Below are 22,665 nucleotides of genomic sequence, written 5' to 3'. Positions count from 1 at the left end.
TTAAAAGCTAACTTTTCAGACTTGCAGAAAGAGGTATGACCAGGCAATATTTGGAATGAATAAAGTACAGGAGTGCATTTCAGGCTTAATAAAAGTCACCTGTGTGACTCAGCACCCAAAATGTGATCATGACTCTGCTATTTCTCCTTACACTTTGCTATGCTTTGTGGTTGTAGATTTTTTTCTCCAGTTCTCATGGAACATTTTATGAAGGCTTGATAACAAAATAGCAAATGGTCCATTGAGGGTGACCAAGATGATGGGGGAACTCAGAATCATGCTATGGGAGATTTGGTTGAGAGAACTTGGAATGCTTAGTCAGGAGAAGAGAAGACTTTTTATTTAGTCACATTATCTTCTTCAAATATTTGAAGGCTATTGTGTCGAAGAGATATTACATGTATTTTGTATCATGAATTAGTAATTTCCCATCACTAGTTATCTAAGCAGAGACTGGAAGAGTATCAGTTATTGAAATTATAAAAGAGATTCTTTTTTTAGATTTGGATATTAGATTATAAGATGTCTTTGGTCAAATCCCAGGGATAATGGTTTTATTATCCTCCAAAGAGAAGATAAAGGAGATTGGAGCTAGAACTTGAGCAATAGTTGGTCCAGTCAAGCAAACTAGGTGAAAGAGTTTTACTCAGTTATCAAGGTAATCTTGAGAAGAAAGTTTTCCCATTATTGCTAGAAACTTACCCTGTATTGTGTTTCTATCTAGTGATTGTGATCCCATTTGAACTTGACCTAAGGAAATGGAAAATAGATCAATGGGTGAAATTCAACTAATGTATTGAAAATGTCCTTCTAGATTAATGTGAAAAGGCTAAGTTTCTCCAAACTACTAATGGTGAAAGTAAGTCTTGTTGTAATAACTTGGTTTTGGAACAATTCAGTGATTCTGATGGTAAAGAGGAGGTAACTAAGCTTTGTAGGATTTGACTAAAAATTTATGGGGCCTTCACATAGCTTAGGTGGCATGAAACAAGTTTTCTAATGATTTGTTTTTAAATTTCATCATTGCATTATTTATCTATTGGCAAATCTAATTTGACACAGATTTCTTTCTTCAGGATATATTATGTGACTAGTCAACCCTGTACCAACATGTCTGAGAGAGGGTAGCTAATCTTCAAAGAATAATGGAGGAAGTCAATGGGAAGCATTTGTCAAATGGGACAGGAAATTAGTTAAAAAAAAGATGAGGTTGAAAGTTGTTTTTATCTGGGCCCTAACCTCTTGGCAAGCAGCCAAACATCACCTTTTGGTGCAGCGTAAAGAGCGCTGAACTTGGAGGAGTCATGGGACCTAAGCTGAAATTCCATTTCTGCCATTTGCTACATGTATGAATTTAGACAAGTCACTTAATCTTTCTGGTCCTTGGTTTCCTTGTTTATAAAATGAGGGGACTGGACCAGATGGCTTCTTGTTCTTCCTCTACGATATTTTTTAGATGCTTCCACTTGTCAGCTTAGCTGTGTATGATTACTGAATTATCTTTTAAAAGTCAAAATCATGTTCTCTCCTCCATTCACCCCCTCCTACTTCCCCTGATGCCATCATGGAATTACCACCACTAATTGAGGGAGGTGTTGGAATATGAAAGGTAGTATCTGAGTTCAAGGAAGGGGCAGTATATGATTTGCTTCCTGTGTGTGTGTGTGTGTGTGTGTTTCCTATTCAACTATAAGGGGTAGATTTTATGTGACATCAGTCTAAAGAGAAGAGTCTCAGGTAATTTGACCTTAGCCTGAGATTTATCTTACTCATGTATAGTCATGAATTTAACATCCTGGAAGCCCACCACACTCATCAGGCTTGGAATCCAGTGATATATCAGTCAATACTGCCTGAACTATTTCACTGTGGGAGGCCTCTGGAAACTGCCTTGAAATTTTTGAAATGCTTTTGGAACAATTATGATTTAAAACATCTCCTCTAATTCCCCCTACCCACACACAAAAAGGCTAAAATACAATAAGCTGTAAAACCCATTGTTCACCCTTGGTAATTCTAAGGAAATTCATGCTGCCTTGTACTTAAGCTATTCTAGAAGAATAATGTGTTTGTGGGGCACATGGGTCAGCTTCAGGGCTGCTTCACGAGAAATGCATAAATTGGGAGCAATTTTAGTCAAAATTGGGGTGTAGAAAAGGAATTACAGATTTGTTTCCTCCCAAATCTACATATAACTATATAACTTGACATTTTTTTTTAATTTGAAGGAATGCTTTACTCTCAGGATATTGGATGAAGTAATTCATGTAACCTCATGGGGGTATGTGTGATTCTTAACCTGTCTCCATTAGCCTTGGAAAAAGTAATTAAATATAGTGATCAAACTGCTATCCCTAGACATTTTTAAAAATAGAACTATCCAACTAATTCAATGGGTTAGGTTGATTGAGGTGAATGAACCAATTGGTCCATCTTTGTGTCATATTTAGTTCTTAGCAGTGTGCTTTGCACATTGTAGCTACTTAATAAATGTTTTAGAATTGAATTTAATGTGGTGAAAAGAGTCTGCTCCATATTAGTAGTTTCCTCAGAGGGAAAGAAGATGCTGTCTTCATCAGGATTGTGATCCAAAGCTAATGCTTGCTTGATTCTTTCTTTGCAAGTTCCTCTCTCACCAAAACATGAAGCAGTCTCTTTCAAAACTAAATATTTAACCCTAATCTTTCCTTTGACTTTGAGTCTTACAATCTCAATTGCCTCCTAGTAGCTTCTACTTTGATATACTAATGTCAACTCGATTCTGATATGTTAAAACAAAAACTCATTTTCTCACATATGGCCCACTTTTCAAATGTCTTGTTTCCATTGAGGGCATTATACTCTTCCTCCCATTCACCCAGACTCATGATTTTGGACATTAACTCAGTGGAAATAAGTTTTTTGAGAGCAGGGACTATGCCATTTCCTATCTTTTTATTCCTAGTAAATGGTTGCCTTGCACATCACAGTTTTGCAAATGGCAAACTCAATGTTTCTTGAATTGAATTGAAAGCTTGGTACTATACAACTGATGTGGACCTTGAATGGAAGGGATCCCTGGTTCCTTCAGCCAGTTCTTTTGCATGATTTCAAATTTTCTCAATCTCTGGATCTCCTCTAGCTTGTCTAGGTCCTTTTTTTGTTAATAAAGTAGTATGCTCTTTATTTACTTCTTGAAGCTGTCATTGGACATGCAATATTCATGAAAACCCAGGACCCTGAAGTCCAATCAGACATAAATTAGGTTCAGCTCCGTGGGGCCTACAGTTCATGATAAGGCTGGAGACATCTAAGCAAGAGCTTTCTTCTCCTTGTAGGTCGCCATCATCTTCTTGATTTCAGCTATTGCTTTTCCTGGATTCAGTCCCTTAGGGCAGGTCCTGGTACAATTCATGATGGTGTGACATCGGTACAAAGAGAATGGGGCCTGCAGCTGGGCCAGCCGCTCCTCTGTGAAGTTGTCCCTGGAGTCAATCATCCAGCAATAGACCTGCATGAGGACTGCGGGTCCCAAGTACTTGTCTCCATTCCACCAGTAGCTAGGGCAGCTGGTGCTGCAGCAGGCACAGAGGATGCACTCGTAGAGCCCGTCCAGCTTCTCTCGATCTTCTATGGATTGAAGATACTGCTCCTTCCCCCCCTCCCCCTGGGATTCGTCCTTCTTCTTCAAGTAAGGCTGAATGGATTTATACTGAGCATAGAAGTTATTCAGATCCGGGACGAGGTCCTTCATCACATACATATGGGGAAGAGGGTAGATTTTGGAGACGTTGCTGAGGTTGGAATCGATTCTTCTGGTGCACGCCAGTGTGTTGTTCCCATTGATGTTCATTGCACAGGAACCACAGATGCCTTCTCGGCATGATCTTCAGAAGGTCAGTGTGGAGTCTATCTCATTTTTAATCTTGATCAAGGCATCTAACACCATCGGGCCACATTTGTTCAGATCGATTTCATAAGTCTGCATTCTCGGCTTATCTCCAGGCTTGTCTGGGTCCCATCTGTAGATGGCAAATTTCTTGAGGCGAGGAGCTGTAGCAGCTGCTGTCTGGGCCCCTAGGCAGGCCTGGAACCCAGGAAGCAGAGCGACCCCTGGGACAAGACTGCGCTTCAAGGAGACTCCGACCACTGCCTCCATCTTGGCCTGTGGTGTCACGCTTGTCCCGCCCCAGGTCCTTTTTAATATATGATACATAGAACAATATTTAATATTCCAGATGTAGTCATAATACTTAACAAGTATCTCTCATTCTGGTTACCAGGCTTTTATTAATGTACCTTAAATTTTCATTATGTTCTGTTGGCAGCTTTGATTGGTTTTGGTGTCAACAGTTGTTGAAACTAGTTTGCAATTCCCCAAAATTCCTAGTTTGTTTTTTAACACCTCATTCTCATTCAGAACTTGTATAATAGATTTTTGAACCCAGTTTTGTAATTTGACATTTATACTTATTAAATTTTCTCTTCTTTGATTTGACCCATTGGTCTAATCTGTTTCAATCATATTGGATCCCAATTCTGTTACCCATCATATTTGTTCTTCTTCTTGCTTTGTGTCAACTGCCAGTTGGCTGAGCATGTCATCTGTTAGTACAACAATGCCTATGTCTATAGACTATGTATCTCTCTATTGTCCATAAGCCATCAGGGAACATCTGTTGCAGCAGCAGCAAGAACAAAACAAGACTTAGGGAAGTTTGTGCTTTGTAGACTGGAATAGGACCCAGGGGAAGCATATCTCTTCTGCTTAGGAAATACCTATGAGGCCTCAGGGCTTTTCCTATCCAGAGCGCTTCACTACTCTTACAGTTGCTGCTACTCTTTAGAAAAAAGGTACACTTATCATAAATCCTAATAGTGGAGGGTAAGACTTCTGGGGATAGAGCCAAGATGGCAGAATAGAGAAGTACTCAGTCAAGCTCTCCCAATATTTCTCTCTAAACAACTTTAAAATAACATCTCAAATCAAATTCTGCAGTGGTAGAGACAACAAAATGTCAGAGTGAGATATTCTTCTAGCCCCAGACAATGTAGGAAATTGGAGAGATCTATGACATAAGGGAGGAGGCTGGCCCAGAGTCCACATGGATGAAATACCAGTGGTGGATACAGAAGCAGAAGCAGCTTCAGGAGCTCCTAAACCAAATATGGTAAGGTAACCAGGTAAATGGTCAGAAAGAGATTACAGGGTATTCCTGTGCTAGCACTAGACACAGGACCTAGTGCATTTGGCAACTCGATTACCTATACTGACTTCTGAGTCATAGTTCAAGGGCAGAGAGGAGCTCTTTCATTCATGAGGGAGTAGGAGCCCTGAGGGGCAGTATCACTTCTAGCCCTAAGGTATAAGGAATGCTGAGAAACAGTATCATTTCCAGTCCTAAAGGAGAGGGGTCCTGAGGAGAACAATTGATTACAATCCCAAAGGATCAGGGGTTCTTCCTGGATAAGGACCAGAGAAAGAGAGCACTGACCACACCTCTTCCCAGATCACACCACCTTGGAAGTCCCCAAAACATGCAATTTTCCAGAACTAGCTCTGAAAACAGCAGTGTGAAAAAACCTGAAGCTTGAAATAGAGCTACCCAACCCATGATGGGAACAGAATCCAACATTAATATAAAGTTCCAGACCAAGAAATTGGGTGGAAAAATGAGCAAACAACAAAAAAGGGAATCTAACTATAAAAGTTTCTTTGGTGACAGGGAAAATCAAGACAAACTCAAAAGAAGGCAATATGAAGTCAAAACAGCTATATGCAAAGTCTCAAAAATATGTGGTTGAGACACAGATCCAGCAAGAACTCTTGGAAAATTCTAAAAAAATTATTTTCAAAATCAAATAAAAGTGGTAGAGGAAAAAATAGGCAAAGAAAAGAAAGCAAAAGAAGAAAATTGTGATAAGACAATTAACAGCTTGGTTTAAAAAAGACATAAAAAGTACTGAAGAAAATGACTCCTTAAAAAGACATGATTGGCAAAATGGAGAAAAATGGTACAAAAGTTCACTGAAGAAAATAATTCCTTAAAAAAATAGAATTGGGTAAGTGGAAGCTAATGACTCCATGAGACATTAAGAAACATTAAAATAAAGTCCAAAGGAAGAAAAAAAATAGAAGAGAATATAAACCATCTCACTACAAAATAACTGATCTGGAAAATAGATTAAGAAGAGATAATTTAAGTATTATTTGATTACCTGAAAGCCATCATCAAAGAAAGAGCCTAGAGATGATATCTCAAGAATTATCAAGGAAAACTACCTTGATATCCTGGAAGCAGAGGGTAAAATCCACTGATCAGCATTTGAGATCCCAAAATGAAAACTCTCAGGAATATTATGGTCAAATTTCAGCGATCCCAGGTCAAGAAATAAATCCTTCAAGCAGCCAGAAAGAAACCATTAAATACTGTGGAGTCATAGTCAGGATCATACAAGATTTAGCAGCCATCATGTCAAAGGAACAGAGAGCTTGCAGTATGATATTCTGGAAAGTAAAAGATCTGGCATTACAACTAAGAATAACCTACCAAGCAAAATTGAGTATAATGGTTCAGGGGGAAAATGGATATTTAATGAATTAAAGGAATATCAAGCATTTCAGGTGAAAAGACCAGAACTGAATAGAAAATTCAGCTTTCAAATATAACACTGAAGAGAAGCAAAAAAAAAGGTAAGCATGGAAGAGAAATCACAAAGGATTCAAGGTTAACCTGTATAACTTTCTATATGGGAATATGATATATGTATCTTCTAAGAAGTTTATTATTATTAGGGCAATTAGAAGGATTCTGCATAAAAGGTGTAGGAGTGAGTTGATTATATTGGGATGATATAAAAAATGGGTCGTGGAGAAAGAGGGATGCCCTGGGAGAAGGGATAAAAAGAATGGGGGAAATTATTTCACATAAAAGAGGTGCACAAGGAAAATTTTTATAGTGGAGGGGGAAATTTAAGAGGGAGCAAGCAACATTTGAAACTCACATCTAAGGTGGTTCAAAAAGGATGAACACACACACACACACACACACACACTCAACTGGTAATAGAAATATATCTTCCCCAACAGGGAATTAGGAGGAGAAGGAGACAATAAAAAGGGAGGTGATAAAAGGGAGGGTAGAAAAAAGACAGGAGTGGTCAGAAGCAAAACAGACTTTAGGGGAGGAAAAAGGACAAAAAGAGAGAGAAGGATAAACAAAGGGAGGTAGGATGTAGGGAAATTTATAGTTAGCAGTCATAACTATGACTGTGAATGGGATGAACTCATCTGTAAACTAGAAGCAGATAGGAGAATCCATTAGAAATGAGAATCTAACAATGTGTTGTTTATAAGAAACATACCTGAAGCAGAGAAACACCCACAGAGTTAAAAAATAAGGATCTGGAGCATAATCTATTATGCTTCATTTGAAGTAAAAATAGGGAACTACCTCTTGATAAAAGGAAACATAAATAATGAAGTAACATTAATACAAAGCACATATGCACCAAATGGCATAGCATCCAAATTCTTAAAGGAAAAATTAATTACAGGAGGAAATAGACAGTAAAGCCAAACTAGTGGTGGTCCTCAATTCTTCCTTCTCAGATAGATATATCTAATCATAAAATAAATAAGAAATAATTCAATAAGATGATTAGAATCTTAGAAAAGTTAGACATGATAGAATTCTGGAGAAAACTGAATGGGAATAATAAGGAGCGTACTTTTTTTCTCAGCTGTTCATGACACCTTCACGAAAATTGACCATGGATTAGGGCATAAAAACCTCACAACCAAATGCAAAAAGGCAGAAAAATTAAATGCTCCATTTTCAGACCCTAATGAAATAAAAATTACATTAGTAAAGGGTCATAAAAGTATTGACTAAAAGCTCATTGAAAACTAAATAATATAATCCTAAAGAATGAGGGGGACAAAGACCAAAGCATAGAAACAATAATTTCATTAAAGAGCATAAGAATGAGACTGTTGTCTCCACATTTGTTGTTCCAAATTTGTGGGATGCAATCAAAACAGTACTTGCAAATTTTATCTAAGTGCATACATCAATAAAAGAGAGAGAACAAACCAATGGATTGGGAATACAACCAAAAAAAAAGCAGAAAAAGGACAAATTAAAAATCCCCAATTAAACACCAAAATTGAAATCAAAGAAAGATCAATGAACTTGAAAGTAAGTCCTGGGGATTTTTTCTTAGGGATCTCTTTATGGCTTGTTCAGTTTCTTTTTCTAAGACAGGACTGAGTATTCTAGTTCTTCTGTTAATCTAGGCAGTTATATATATATATATATATATTTAATCTTAAGTAGTATCTACCTAAAAGAAAGAACAAGCATTTCTGTAATATAAACTTGAAGCCTTCTCAATAAGATCAGGAGTGAAGCAAAGATGTCCATTATCACAATCATTATTTAGTATTGTGCTGGGAAAGATAGTTATGGCAATAAGAAAAGAAAAGGAGTTGAAGGAATTAGAATAGACAATGAGGAAACAAAACTATCATTCTTTGCAGATGATGTGATGGTATACATAGAGAATGAAGTAAAAAAATTGAAATAATTGACAATTTCATCAAAGTTGCAGGATAAAAAAAATAAATCAGAATAAATCATCAGCATTTCTATATACTACCAACAAAACCCAGCAGCAAAAGATAGAGAAATTCCATTTAAAATAAATGCAAATAATAGAAAATGCTTGGGAGTCTACCTGCTGGGACAAACCCAGGCACTCATATGGACCTAATTTCAAAACATTTTTCACACAAATGAAGTCAGATCTAAACAACTGAAAAAATATTAATCGCTCATGGGTAGGTTGAACCAACTTAATAAAAATGACAATTCTACCTAAATTAGTTTACTTATTCAGTAATATACCAAACTACCAGAAATTATTTTAGAGAGCTAGAAAAAATAGTAACAAAATGGATTTGAAAGAACAAAAGGTTGAGAATATCAAGGGAATCAATGAGGAAAAAAAAGTGTTAAAGAAGGGGACTTAGATTTTCATATTTCAAACTATATTACAAAGTGGTAATCATCAAAACATTCTAGTACTGGCTAAGAAATAAAGTGGTGGATCTGTGAAATAGATTGGATACACAGTATACAGTTGTTAATGACCATAGTAATCGAGTCTTTTATAAAACCAAAGATCCAGGCTTTTAGGCTAAGAATTCAAATTGCTGAGAAAATGAGAAAACAATTTGGCAGAAACTATATATATACCAACATCTCACACTATATAACAAGGTCAAAATGGATAAATGATTTTCACATCAAGGGTGATATCATAATTAAATTAGAGGAGCATGAAAAAATATACCTGTCAGATGTATGAATAAGGGAAGAGCATATGACCAAATGAGAGAGAGAGAGAGAGAGATATTAGGGGAAGTAGATAAATTTGATTATATGAAATTAAAAAGCTTTTATAGAAACAAAACTAATGTAGGCAAAATTAGAAGTAAAGCAAGAAACTGGGAGAAAAATTTGGCAATTAGTTTTTCTGATAAAGGCCTCATTTCTCAAATATCTAGGTAACTAAGCCAAATTATAAAGATGAGCCATTCCTCAGTTTTTAAATGGTCAAAGGAAATGAACAGGCAGTTTTCAAAGGAAGACATCAAAGCTCTCAGTAGTCACATGAAAAAAATGCCCTAAACCCCTACTGATTAGAGAAATACAAAAAACAAAACAAAACAAAAAAACAAAACACCAAAGTCTGAGATGCCACTTCAAATCTTTCAAAATGGCCAACATTACAGAAAAGGAAAATGACAAATAGTGGAGGGGATGTGGAAAGATTGGGACATTAATGCATTGTTGATAGAGTTGTGAACTAGTCCAACCATTCTGGAGAACTCTTTGATACTTTGCCCAAAGGGCTATAAAACTGTGCATACCCTGGGACCTAGCAATACAACTACTAGACCAATATCCCAAAGAAATCAAGGAAAAAGGAAAAATATCTATATGTACAAAAATATTTATAGCAGTTTCTATTTGTGCTAGCAAAGAATTGGAAATTGAGGGGATGTCCTTCAATTGGAGAATGGCTGAACAAGTTGTGAGCTGAAATACTGTTGTGAAATAGGAAATGATTAGCAGCATGGTTTCAGAAAAACCTGGGAAGACTTGAAATTATGCAAAATGAAGTAAGAAGAACCAGGAAAACATTGTCCATTGTAACAACAATATTTTAAAGGTGATCAATTGTGAAAGACTTAGGTATTCTAATCAAGTTAGTGAATCAAGAGAATTCCAAAGGATCAATGATGGAAAATAATATCCATCTCCAAAGAAAGAACTGGTAAACTCTCAATGCAAATTGAAACATAATTTTTAAAAGCTTTATTCTTATAAATTTATTTTGTTTCTGTTTTCTTTTGCAACATAGCTAATATGGAAATTATGTTTTGCATGACCTCACATGTATAGTGGAAATCAAAGTTCTTGCATTCTCAATGAGGTGGAAGGAGTGTTAGGGAGGGAGAGAATTTGAAACTCAGGAGGCAAAAACAAGATTGTCAATTTTTTGGCATGTAATTAGGAAATATTTAACAAAACAAAAATAATTTATTACAAAAATAGTAGAGGGTACATTCTATAGCACTGCATGGTTGTTAATGAACTCACATTAAAGCTGTTTTGTCAGAAGCATTTTGGCAATAAGGGGCATATTTTGTGTAAGGTTATTTTTTTTTACTCAAAATGCACTCCTGAGATTTTTTTTTAAGCAATCAGGGTTAAGTAACTTGCTCAAGGTTACATAGCCAGTTATTTCTGGGTGTGGTGCTGAGTATCTGAGCCCAGATTTGATCCCCAGGTCATCCCGACACTGTGAGCCGGTGCTCTTACTCGCTGAGCAACCTGGCCGCCCCAACTCCTGAGATTTTGATGTACATCATTGGGACTTAAGATATTTTGCAAACTTTCTAGGATAATTCTTTTAAGTGACATATACCTGAATTAAGTTTGCCCATCTACAGTTCAATGTCACTGCCATTTTCTTGTCACAATGTCATCATCGTAAGTCTGGGATGGCAGAATCATGTCTTTATTGAAAGCCTTATAGATCACCTGGTCATTGTAAGATCAAAGGCCATTGATTTTTCAGCGCTGATGTGGAAAAGCACCCCAAAGGAAGTTTTGTGTCATCAACAGAATCTAAAAGAATTGCCACCACAGTAGGGGATATATGAACCAACAGATGGGGTCCAAGCTATTACTGGTATTCATCTCTGACTGTTCAATGTCCTCTGTTTACTGAGCTTGACCACTGTACTGATTTTGGTCCTCATATTCATGGTATGATGATCCAGTATACTCCTCCAGTGCCCAAATGATGCATCCCTTGAAGTCATAGGGGACCTTCCCCTCCTTTCCTTGGATGATGTTCATGCTTGGAGTCAGAGGCTTGGATATGATTGTCTTGTTATTTTCTAGAGGGCAGACTGCTATCAGGGGGATCCTATGTGGGATGTCAATGGTTGGGAGCATTCCAAATCTTCTTGTAACAGAGCTCTTGGCAAGCTGACATCGATGAAGAGGCTTGGCTCCTAGATTCTAGATTGAGGCACAGCAATCTTGCCCCTCAGACAGGCTGAATTCATTAGCAAATTATAGATCAGTAATTATTAAAACTAATATGCCCAATTTCCCTGACACAACGGATGTGGTAAACATTGTAAACATGCTACCAACACTTATGTATTTATTTTATATTTCCAACGTGTTTGCCAATTTCAACTTTGATATTCCCACCAGAAGGGGGGTGCAGTTTTAATAATGAAGGGGCAGCTTCCTATTTGCAAGAAAATGTTCTAAATACCAAAGAGTATTATGAAATTGTGGTGGAGGAGGTGAAGGTAGAACATATCATCTGACTCCATCAGAATTTACACACCAAATCTGCTCAAGGTAACAATATTTACATACTTAGCTTCTCCAAAAAATGAGTTAGTGAGAATGTACCCCATGAAGAATTGTTTATGCCGGATAAACCACCACTACTTATTTTAAAAATGGGATTACTATAACCTCTACACAGAGCCGTCTCAGGCCTGGGAAACAGCCCTCTCTTTTCAGGAAATCTCTGGTGCTGGAAATGAGAATTCACCATGAGTCTCCTGGAATATTCAATAGCACTGACAAAGCTCAGAGGACACATGAACCCAGGCACACTAGGAGCAGTACAGAGGGCATCATGACATAAACTGTTGTCTAACTTTTGGTCATACTGATCCCTTGTATGGTAGTAGTAATGCTAATGCTAATAATAAGAGTTACTGCTGCTGCTACTACTACTACTACTACCACTATCACTATCACCGCCACCAATTGGACATTTAGATAGCCCTTAAATTCATAAAGTGCTTTGTATACATTTAATCCTCACATATAAGATAGCATTATTCCCATTTTATAGATTAGAATATAGAGCCTGAGAGAGGTGAAGTTTTCCAGAATTATGAAGATAGTAAGTGTCGGAGACAGGATTAGAACCCATCAGCCTATCTTTATGACAACAAGCCCAGATTTCTTTCTTTTTTCCTATGCCATACTGCCTCTTGCTGAATATTGCTATAAAATCATATCTCTCAATCCCTGGATCAGAGATTTAGAACTAGAGGAATATCAGAGGCCAGGCCAATGTCACACAGATAGCTAAGTATCAGAGGCAGGAATTGAACTCAGGTCTTCCTGACTCCAAGGCCAGCACTTTATCCACCTTATCATGATATCCCTCAACAAATGGTTGTCATTTAGCCATTTCAGTAAATCGATAATCATTTATTAAGCAGCTACTAGAGGGTAGGCAATGGGAAATCAAATACAAAGAATAAAATATTCCTTACTTTTAAAGAACTTACATTCTGATGCAGGAGCTAATATTCTGTCCTTTAACTTCCTTAAGCTGTTGGTTCCTCACCTATAAATTTCACTTATATCACTGAGGGGGTGGGTTTGGCAGTACTAGACTCTGGAAACTGGCTGAACAGAAAATTGTAGCCAGAGTATCCAAATGCTCTTCAGAATTTATCTGATGCCATGTATGTCCAAAGGCCGTGATGACCTTTAGCCCAAAGAGAATGTCATGACTTCTAGGCAGGATAAGAGATGGGGGTAGGGCATCATAACAAACAATGAAATTTGATTTAACTTTTTAAGGGGGAAAGGAAACATTACATTTTTCCCCAATCCTTAGTTCTTGCTAGCACAATGAGTTTGGAAAGATTTTTCAGAGAAAAAAAAATGTACCATGTTTTCTCACCACATGGACTTTCCCAAGATGTTGCAGCACAAAGCCAATAAACAATGGGGAGTAAAATCTCATTTTATTGCTGTTGGCTCAGTGGAGTGGAACCAGGAGGCTTCCTGCCAGGTTCTGCTGGCCAACACAGTTAAGGTTCATGTGTATCGGTGGTATTGAATCATGTAATACAAATTGCATTTACCCTAAGAAACAGAGATGAGGGCATTGTGGATATAATAAAAATAGCCAGAGGCTTCGAAGAGAGAAGACATGGGTTATATGCTGTCTCTGCTACTTACTATTTATGTGGCCTAGGACATGACGGTTAGTTATCCCCACTCCTTGTCCACCAGCTTCTTCATCTGTAAAATGAGAAGATTGGATCAGATATAGACAAGTGTGCCATGGTTGGTCAAATGAAATTCTGGTTCTAGCCGTACTGATTTGGTGTAATGAAAAATCACCATCATTAGAGTCGGAGAACCTAATAATAATGCTAATAATAAATAATATCTAATGTTACTTAAGCACTTACGATGTGCCAGATATTGTGCTAAATACTCTACAAGTTAGGGGCAGCTAGGTGGTACAGTGAGTAAAGCGCCGGCCCCGGAGTCAGGAGGACCAGAGTTCGGTTCTGCCCTCAGACACTTAACACGCACACACGTGCGCGCGCACACACACACACACACACACACACACACAAACTAGCCCTCATAATAACCCTATGAAATAGGTGCTATTATTATTTCCATTTTACAGATGAGAAAACCAAGACAGTGGTGAAGTGACTTGCCCTGGATCACACAGCTAGTATTTCTGAGGTCAGACTTGAACTCTGGTCCTCCTGAGTCCTAGCACTCTAATCACAGAGCAACCCAGCCTCCCTTGCTTTGAGTCTCTGCTCTGTCACTCTCTGTACCTCTTTGGGAAAGCCAAGCTTTTCTTAAGCTCTCTGGAGTTCAGTTTCCTCAGTCACAAAATGAAAGTGTTGGAGCAGGTCAAAGATCCCCATAGACCAAATCCAGTTCAGACAGCCCATTAGCGACTATTGGTTTTTACATTTTAAGGTAAGTTTCTAGGAACTGAACTCAAGTTCATTGCTATATATATTGTAAGTGCCACTCTGTCCTTCTTTAAAAATCAGGAAAGTACCTGCTCTTCTGTGTACACTCCTTCTCCTAGACTATGACTTCTAAATGAACAGTATATATGACTTGGTAGTCATATCCACCAGGTCATTCAGTACCCTGAAATGCAGCCCATTTGGGGGCTTGAATTCATCAGAGGTAACTAGGTTCCTGCTTCCTTTCTCTTTACTTATCTAGAAGTATCAGGTTGCTAGGAGATCTCTCTGTCCTTTCCTCTCCAGCCCAAACATCTGTGAGCTACTTGGGAATTCCCTCCAATGATGCATATGGCAACCCATAAGCCAATGTGCAACCCTCCTCCATATTCTGTCACAGGTTTGCCACAGGGAATCCACCTAATGTTCCAGAGACCTTCCTCACTTGGCAGAAAAAAGAGACAAAATAAGAACTGATACAGCTCTGTCACGTTTCCATCATCTATTAGCACCATGTCATAATTTTCCCATAAATCATTGTTCTAGCCTTCTTTGATGCTTTGCTTTTCCCTAATACAGTTAACCAAACCATTTTCTGTCTTATTCTTCCTTATTATGCTAATTATGAGCTTTAGTACCCCCTGACACCATTTGTTTTTCAAGTAAAATTTTAATTAATATCTTCTATTTTTATGGCATTTACATTTTCCTCTGTATCCTTCTTCTCTCCCTCCTAGAGAACCTTTCTATATAAGAAAGGATTTTTTTAAGAAAAAGAGGAAGAAGAGAAAAAAATCAGCATAATAAGTATATAGGAAAAAATATCTAGAAAAATACAGTGTCTCACACCACTGGACCTTCAATCTTAGCAAAGTAATAAGTATACTGACACCACTCTTATAGAATCATATAGCTTGCTCATTGGAATCTAAATTAATATAAAACAGAACAGATCAGTTCATTCTTAAGATTTTTTCAGATTGAAATCTAAGGGCTGAGCCAGAGGCATAAAACTAATTTTTAGAATGAAGATCCAAGACTGGATATAGATTCAGGAAGCATCATGAAGTTGACTGCCTGACTTAATCTGCTTCTCTAACTTTGGCTTTTTGTGATGGTGCCATACATTCAGTCTCTACACTATACTGAGATGTTGGTATGGTCAAAGCCTGTGTCCACATCACCCCTCTCTTTCTCATCCATGCCAGTAAAGCTATGGATATGGACACAATTCCTCCCCCAAGAAACACCTCCCCAGCCCTGAAGGGGGTATAGTTTGGTGAGAAGACGATGGTGAAGGACTTTTTACCAATTCCATGAAATATATTGGTTCCAATGTCCTCTCCTTAGGTCTGTACTCATGCTAGTCTATTAGGTATAGGTGATGGCTTTGCCTCTAGTAATGGATGGTATACTGAAAAGTAATTCATTCTAGCTTCTCATTCACAATTACCAGTGAAGAGTGAGGCCTCAGAGGGTATGTTTAAGGATTGATAGGTTGTTAAAAGTAATACTAGCAGAATACAGGGTAGACATCAAATAAGAAAAGTCACTCTGACCTATAAGCCAAATTGTTTACTGCTTCAGTGATGGAGGATTTTCCAGAAAGATCTATGAGTATAGAGGTTATGGGAGGAAAGCTGATAGTCAGACCTGCTATTCTAAACCAAAGGACTTTCCAAAGGGTGCCATGGTGGTGTGTCTTCTCTTTTTAAGTCATTCAGCTATATAGGGTACACTTTTATGTTGCCTAGGTGACTTCTAACTCCCTTCAATAGTGATTTAGGGGACTGGATAAAATCAATAAGACTCCAGAGCAGAAACCATAGTTTGTATAGAAGAGTGGATCATGGATCAGGGGAGTGAGTTATAATAAAATTCTGTAGGAGGTATAGGGAAACTGATGGCTGGAGATGGAGTACTGGACATAACATTCCAGAGTTCTTTTTATAAATTGAAATAGGACTGACATGCTGTGGAAAAATGAATATTCTCCATAGAGGACTGTGAATACTGTAGTCTCCAAATGTAAGATAAACGGGACATACAAATTAGACGTGATATGGCAGCTGTGAAGTTGGAAATTTTCCTTGAGGAAGAGTAGTCTGGACCATGATAAAAAGTGAGCATCAGTTCTTCTATAAGCACGATGGCATTGTCCTCCTGAGAGAAAGGATTGCTTGTTACAAAATCAAATCCTATTACTACCTGGGAATAGAGGGGAGTTGGCAGAAGTTGCAACAAGCTACCAGCTGTCCCACTGGGTCTTTGGCTTAAATGTAAAAGACTGGACATACTGACAGATTTTATGTCACAATTGTAGCCATCAAAAGTCTGACAACCATGTGTCAGGTTTGGGGGTCTCTGTGATCCACCATTAACTTGACCTAGCAAGGACTGAGAAGACATTTCATTAAAACTTAATCATGGATTTGAGAAGAGGTATATGGGCTTACAGAAAATTGCTCCTGTCTAGGGTATGATTATCATGGCTGTTTGTAGGCAAGGCATCTGTTCTTTGGTGTCTCTATACCTGCTACTTGTATACAAACACTGATAGATTTGATTAAGGTTTGGAGAGCATTACTTTATTGTCTATAAAAGGATTTGTTGGAATGACTGATCAATCCAGCATCCAAATCTGACTTTGACAACAGTTCATTTCTTTACTGATTTCAATGTCCAGACAGGTGAGTAAGTCTGGGCCTCAAGTTTTCCATCTCTAAAATGAGGGGGTTGAACTCTGTGGTCTCCAAGGTTTCTTCCAGGTCTAAATCTAAAATCCTGTGATCTTTTATCCTATATCAAGATAGAGATTAGGGGAACAGATTCTTCAGGCCATTAATTTTGGCTTTCATCACTGCAAAGCCTTGAGTTTCTTCAGATTTGTGAAAGGTGTCATTGGACAGAAAACTTGGGGGCATTAATAACAGCCAAAATGTAATGTGGTGCTTCAAAGTTCACAAAGCCCTATCATTTCCTTTGGTTCCCAAGACAATCTTTTGAGGTAAATGCTGTTTTTATCCTCACTTTACATATGGGAAAACTGAAAGCAAAGGAGCCTTATGAGGGGAATTGGCCAGGGTCATACAACCAGTAATTGTATGAGAATATAAATCCAGGTCTTCCTGACTCCAAATTCAATATTTTATTCATCAAGCTGCCAAGGTGGGGTGAATGTATGTGGTACTTTGATGACAGTGCGTAGTGCTTGGGATGACATGTAAGGAGCTGAGAGTGGAGTGGAGGCAAGTTTCATCATTTCCAATACTGTTGAGTTCAGTTGACCCATAAGTGACTTATTAATCCCCCTGAAAACATATATGGGAGAGACGGTAGTATTCTGGCTACATTTACTCCATGTTATGTACCTGGTTTCCCTCAGGCAGGCCAGAAAAATGCTGGAGGGTTTGTTACAACTTTTTTTTCGGGTGGAGGCTGATGTTCACTCGGATGTGTACTTGCAAATCAACAATGACACCTATCCAGAATGATTAATTATGGCTATCTCTACTTCAGCACTCATCAAATGGACCAGAGAGGTACTCCTAGGAGCACAGATTTAGAGCTGGAAGGGCACTTAGAAGGAATCGAATCAAGGTCTCTCATTTTATAGGTGAATGTTTGAGGCAAAGTTCATTGATTTGCCCACAGTCATATAGATCATATGATGTCAGAATTGGGACTCTAATACAAGTTCTTTGATTCTAAACTGAGTCATCTTTCCACTACACTAAGTTACCTCCCAGGTATTGATGTCAAATCCCATTTTAGAGTGTGAAAGAGGCTGATTCATTTTACCATATTCCTTTTGTTCGGGCTTGAGATGACAGATTTTCCAGTTAGCAATCTTGGCTCCAACAGGGATGTCAAAAGTCTCTTTGAGCTCCCAGAGGAACCCCTCAATATTTTCCAGGAAGGGTAACTAGGTGGCACAATGGTGATAGAATGCTGGACCAGGAGTCAGGAAGAACTGAGTTCAAATGTCATCTTAGACACTAGCTGTGTCACTTTGGACAGATTATCTCATCATCAACTATAGATGGGGATATTAATGGCACCTACCTCCCAAGGCTGTTGTGAGGACCAAATGAGCACATTGCCTGGCACATAGTAGGGACAATATAAATGCTAGGCTATTATTATTATGAGAGGCAAAATTTTAAGTAAGGCAGAATATGATACAGAAAGCTTATCTCATAAGGGATGATACAATACTTTATTATCTGGACTGTAGAGAGTTAAGTTCTGGGGAGAGACAGGGAGCTTATCCAACCTGTGATGCCAAAATTGCTGCCTTTTTATAGCGCTTTCATGCGTTCCAGACTCTCACCCTGTACCACTTAGAGCGGTCTCATAGTGTGGCCACTTTGTTCTCTTCTGACTTGTTTACTTCTGACCAGTAAGGCTTTGGTACCAAACACTGTCCATAGCCCAAGTGGAAGGACTACTTTCCAAGTAAATCTTATTGTATCCCACCTCATACTGAGGCTTTCAGATGAAAAGCCTAGAATTAAATAAAGATTAAGAAATCTCTGCAGAAGTCCTCACAATTTAGAGCCTGAGTAAGCAAGCTACCCCACGGAGACATTTGTGATTTGTTTTTGTGTCCTTTTTTTCTTCTGGATAGTACTTAATAACAAGTACAGTCTGTATTTCGCCATCAACTGGGAAAATACATGGGGCCTCTCAACTACTGTTAATTATGAATAAGCATTTACTGGAATGCTCATTTGTAATATGCTGAGAGAAATTAATGGAGCTTGACTGTATTTGTAGTCTATTTGTAGTAATGTTAGGGTTAGGTAGATTTCATGTCTTCAAAGATGAAAGTATTGGTCATATCTTCTCTTAAATTGACTGTCCTCTAGTGGATCTTGAAAATGGGTTGACTTTTGATAAGAGGTCATGGCAGGGGGAGAAGAGTAAGAGACCCAGAAATAAGAAGAGAGCTAACAGAAAAGCAGGCATAACATCCAGTATGATAACTTGTGCACTGAACAGAAGAGGCTCAGTGTTTGTTGATGGAATCGTTGATTATGGTAATCCATGGTCATATGTGAAACAGATAGGATTACCTACACATTTTCAAGTTACATGTGCTGACTCTGATAAACACCCACCACCAATCATGGGCAGCAAGAAAAGCTATAGGAGCAATACTAAAAATGGAAAGGAAAGATCACTGACCCTGGAGTCAGAGGTCCCAGGTTCTCTTACCAATGCTTACTTCTTGTGTAGTTATGGACAATTCACATTATCTCCCAAGGCCTCAGTTTCCTCACTTGTATAATAAAGGAATTGGACTAAATAACCTTTGAGGTATCTTTTAGTCCTAGATTATTGATCCAATAGTCTCTTTTCACCCTAGTTTCTGATACCTACATCCTAGGTTATCAGCCTTGGAAGCTACAAGCCAGGGCTACCCAACAGCATGTCATGGGGCTCTGGCAAACAGGAATGCCCTTTATACAGGTACAGACAGAAAAGAAAGGGGTGATCCTTTTCCTCTCTCTTCCCCCACCCAAATAAAAAAAGACCAAGTTCAATTAAGTTAAATTTTCCATTTTTTAGTCTTTCTCCCAATTTCCTCATTTGCAAGGATGCTTCATTATCTGCAAGTTATATGAACAGGTGGGAAATTCCAAGCTTGATAAGTTCCTAATAGCAGTGATTAGCATATCTAACGCCTTTCCAAAAGACTGCTTTGGCTTTTTTTTTCTCTTCTAACATTCATACAAGCAGCTTCTGATAACCAAATGGGAAGCTGTGCATGCTGGTATTGGCTGTAACAGAAATATCAGTAACTGACAACCGCCCAGGTGCTTGTCTATACATCAGGGCAGAGAGCAGTCTGTTAGATACTTCTGTGGTTATCTTGTCAAAACTTGGTTTATATTACTTGTCAGGGAAGTCTTTCCTAATTCTGTTTATGACTTAGCTGAGAGGAACATTCATTTTAAATGGCTTGTGTGCCCATTCAACACAGAATCACAACCCTTAATCAAATTAACGTTAGGAATCATTCTAGAGTAGATTATACACATTGGGGGGAGGATAGAGGTAGGTGAAGAGAGACACACTTGTCTTCCCTGATCCCGAGTTTGTTCTAGAGTGGTCCTAAACTGTTCCAGAACAGAGAAATAATGATAACAAGGCAGAGAGAGAAAAAGAGGAAAGAATCTTCGATTTAATCCTGGAAAGAATCTAGGTCTACCCACTTATTTTACAAATGGGAAAACTGGAGTCCAGAGAGATCATGAGGTCCTTGAAGGCAAGGACTGTTTTGACTCTTTTTGTATCTCCAGGATTCAGCAGAGTGCTTGGCCCACAGTAGGCATTTAATACATGTTTATTGATTGATCTACAAAGGTAGTAAGCAGCAGGGTCAGGCTGTGAACCTTCATTCTCTGATTCCAGAACCAAATGCTTTTTTTTTTTTTTACTGGAACGTTTGTTTCTCAATCTGCTTTCTTTGGAGAAATTCAGCTATTGGGCAGTGGGGGGGGGGGGGGCTTTGCTCCATGGCACTGAGATATAGCCTGCTAACTGTACTATCACCAGGTTAGCAAGAACAACGGAGTTTAGCACTAGTTATTGAGAATGATTGGCTAAAAAGAAAACCTACCAAATCATAGTATTATAGATCTGGAGAAGGAAGGAGTCTCAGTAGACACCTAATATAACCTCTGGACGCTGAGACCCAGAGAAAGAACGTGACTTGACCAAGATTTCACAGGTCAGAATTGTCAAAGGCAGCATTTGAATCCAGGTCCTCTTCAGAGCCAGTGCTTTTCCCATTATACAGCACTGCCTCCTTGTACCTCCCTCCATCAGAGTATCTCCTAGAGCTAGAGCAAGCCTTTCCTGCTCCCCTTCCTGGGCAATAGCCTCCAGGAGGGTATACAATGCTCCAAACACCCCCCCCACACACACACACACAACCAGATTTGTCTTAGAAAGCTTATTTGAAGAAGCCTTTCCTGCTACTTATCCTGGGAGTCATAATCACTAGCTACAATTATATTTACAGCACTACAATAATGCTCATTGGGGTCATATATTCATTTACACAAAGATACTGTGGACCAGGACTTGAAATTTTTGCTCCCTTTTCTGTGCAACACTTTCAAACACTCTGGAATGATAGGGTACAGAAAATGAGTCCAGTTCCCCTCTTTGCTTCTAGTAGAGCCATTGAGTCTTGCCCTTCTGGGCACAGATCACAGGAAGAATCTTCCTATTTTTTTTTTAAATTTCCTTGACATTGACTCAAGGGAAGAAGGAAGAAGGGAAACCGAGTCTATCATGTCTCAACATTGGTGAAGACCAAACCCATCAGACTCTGTTTATTTCTCTTCACTTCTTACAAAAGAACAAGTCAATAAGCATTAACTCAAAATTAACAGGAGTTGAGTGGTTCCATATGTTTGCCAGACTCGTTGTGAAACTTATATTTGACTTGTTTTGAATTCCTTTCAGGGAAAAAAAGTATACAGAAATAAACAAAAGCAAATCCAGGGCAGATCAGAAGCACGCGTTCTGTGAACTGGAATGTACTTTGAAGGGAACTAAAAGCCTTAACTTGAAGGTCAGGTGGGACAGCATCCCCTTCTCAATCCCTTTCCCTAGAGAGAGAGAAGGTCCTGGCTAGCCAGAAGAGAGAAAAGGCCTAAGTGCATCTCCTCTCTTCCCAAGCATTTTGTAAATCCCTGCTGTATTTACAAAGGCTGGACTGATCCAAAGGACAAACTAGGGAAGTCCTCAAGCAAAAGGGCTGGTTACAATCCCTTACCAACAGATAACTGGAGATACCTCTTTTTGACATCTATCTTTCAACCTCTGAGCAGTCACTTAATGCAACAGAAAGCAGGGCCAACACTTTTATCTTTGAAGACGTGATATCTATCTAACCCGACATTCATGGACTTAAAAGTATTTCATTAAAAATTTTTAAAAGATTATGGAAGTCATATTTACTTCTTCCCTGTAAAAATGAAAAGGAACAGAAGGTAAATATTCTTATAGAGAATAAATAGCAAAACTTCAAGGTTCATTTTGGGTTGTCTGTTTTATTTTTGCTGATGTATTATATGGATCTAACCTCTTATTGTGTGTGTGTGTTTATTTTCCTACATAGCCAACTAAAGAGCTTTATTTGTAAACATGCATTTCTGTAAAAAGACTTTTAAAGTAAGTTTCTTTTGATTGTACCAGGGGGAAAAGGGACATCAGGGATATGAATGGTGTTTGGGCTATTGGGACTCAGAATTCTAAGAGGACAGGAGATGTCTTACTTTCTCTCCCCCGGCCCTCCAGGAGTTAGTACA

General features: G+C 38.4%; 1 protein-coding gene, 1 long non-coding RNA gene and 1 pseudogene across 2 annotated transcripts in view; 1 reads left to right on the top strand and 2 right to left on the bottom strand.

Moving 5' to 3' along the window:
- Positions 1-22,665, top strand: part of SPON1 (spondin 1) — a 414,385-nt gene that overhangs the window by 202,811 nt on the left and 188,909 nt on the right. The gene's annotated exons all lie outside the window — the stretch shown is intronic.
- LOC138149785 (uncharacterized) overlaps positions 1-22,665 on the bottom strand; it is a 93,293-nt gene that overhangs the window by 18,238 nt on the left and 52,390 nt on the right. Inside the window, exon 2 of the long non-coding RNA XR_011165419.1 lies at positions 13,569-13,631. This is a non-coding gene — a long non-coding RNA (uncharacterized lncRNA). The remainder of the gene's footprint in view (positions 1-13,568; positions 13,632-22,665) is intronic.
- On the bottom strand, positions 3,173-4,153 carry LOC138150993 (succinate dehydrogenase [ubiquinone] iron-sulfur subunit, mitochondrial pseudogene; annotated as a pseudogene).

This window comes from Petaurus breviceps, unplaced genomic scaffold, assembly GCF_028583685.1.
Source record: "Petaurus breviceps papuanus isolate PSGF00001 unplaced genomic scaffold, PetGlider_PUasm1.0 140, whole genome shotgun sequence".
Classification (NCBI taxonomy): Eukaryota; Metazoa; Chordata; class Mammalia; order Diprotodontia; family Petauridae; genus Petaurus; species Petaurus breviceps.
Note: the sequence above shows the minus strand (reverse complement) of the source record. Positions and strands in the feature narration are given on the sequence as shown.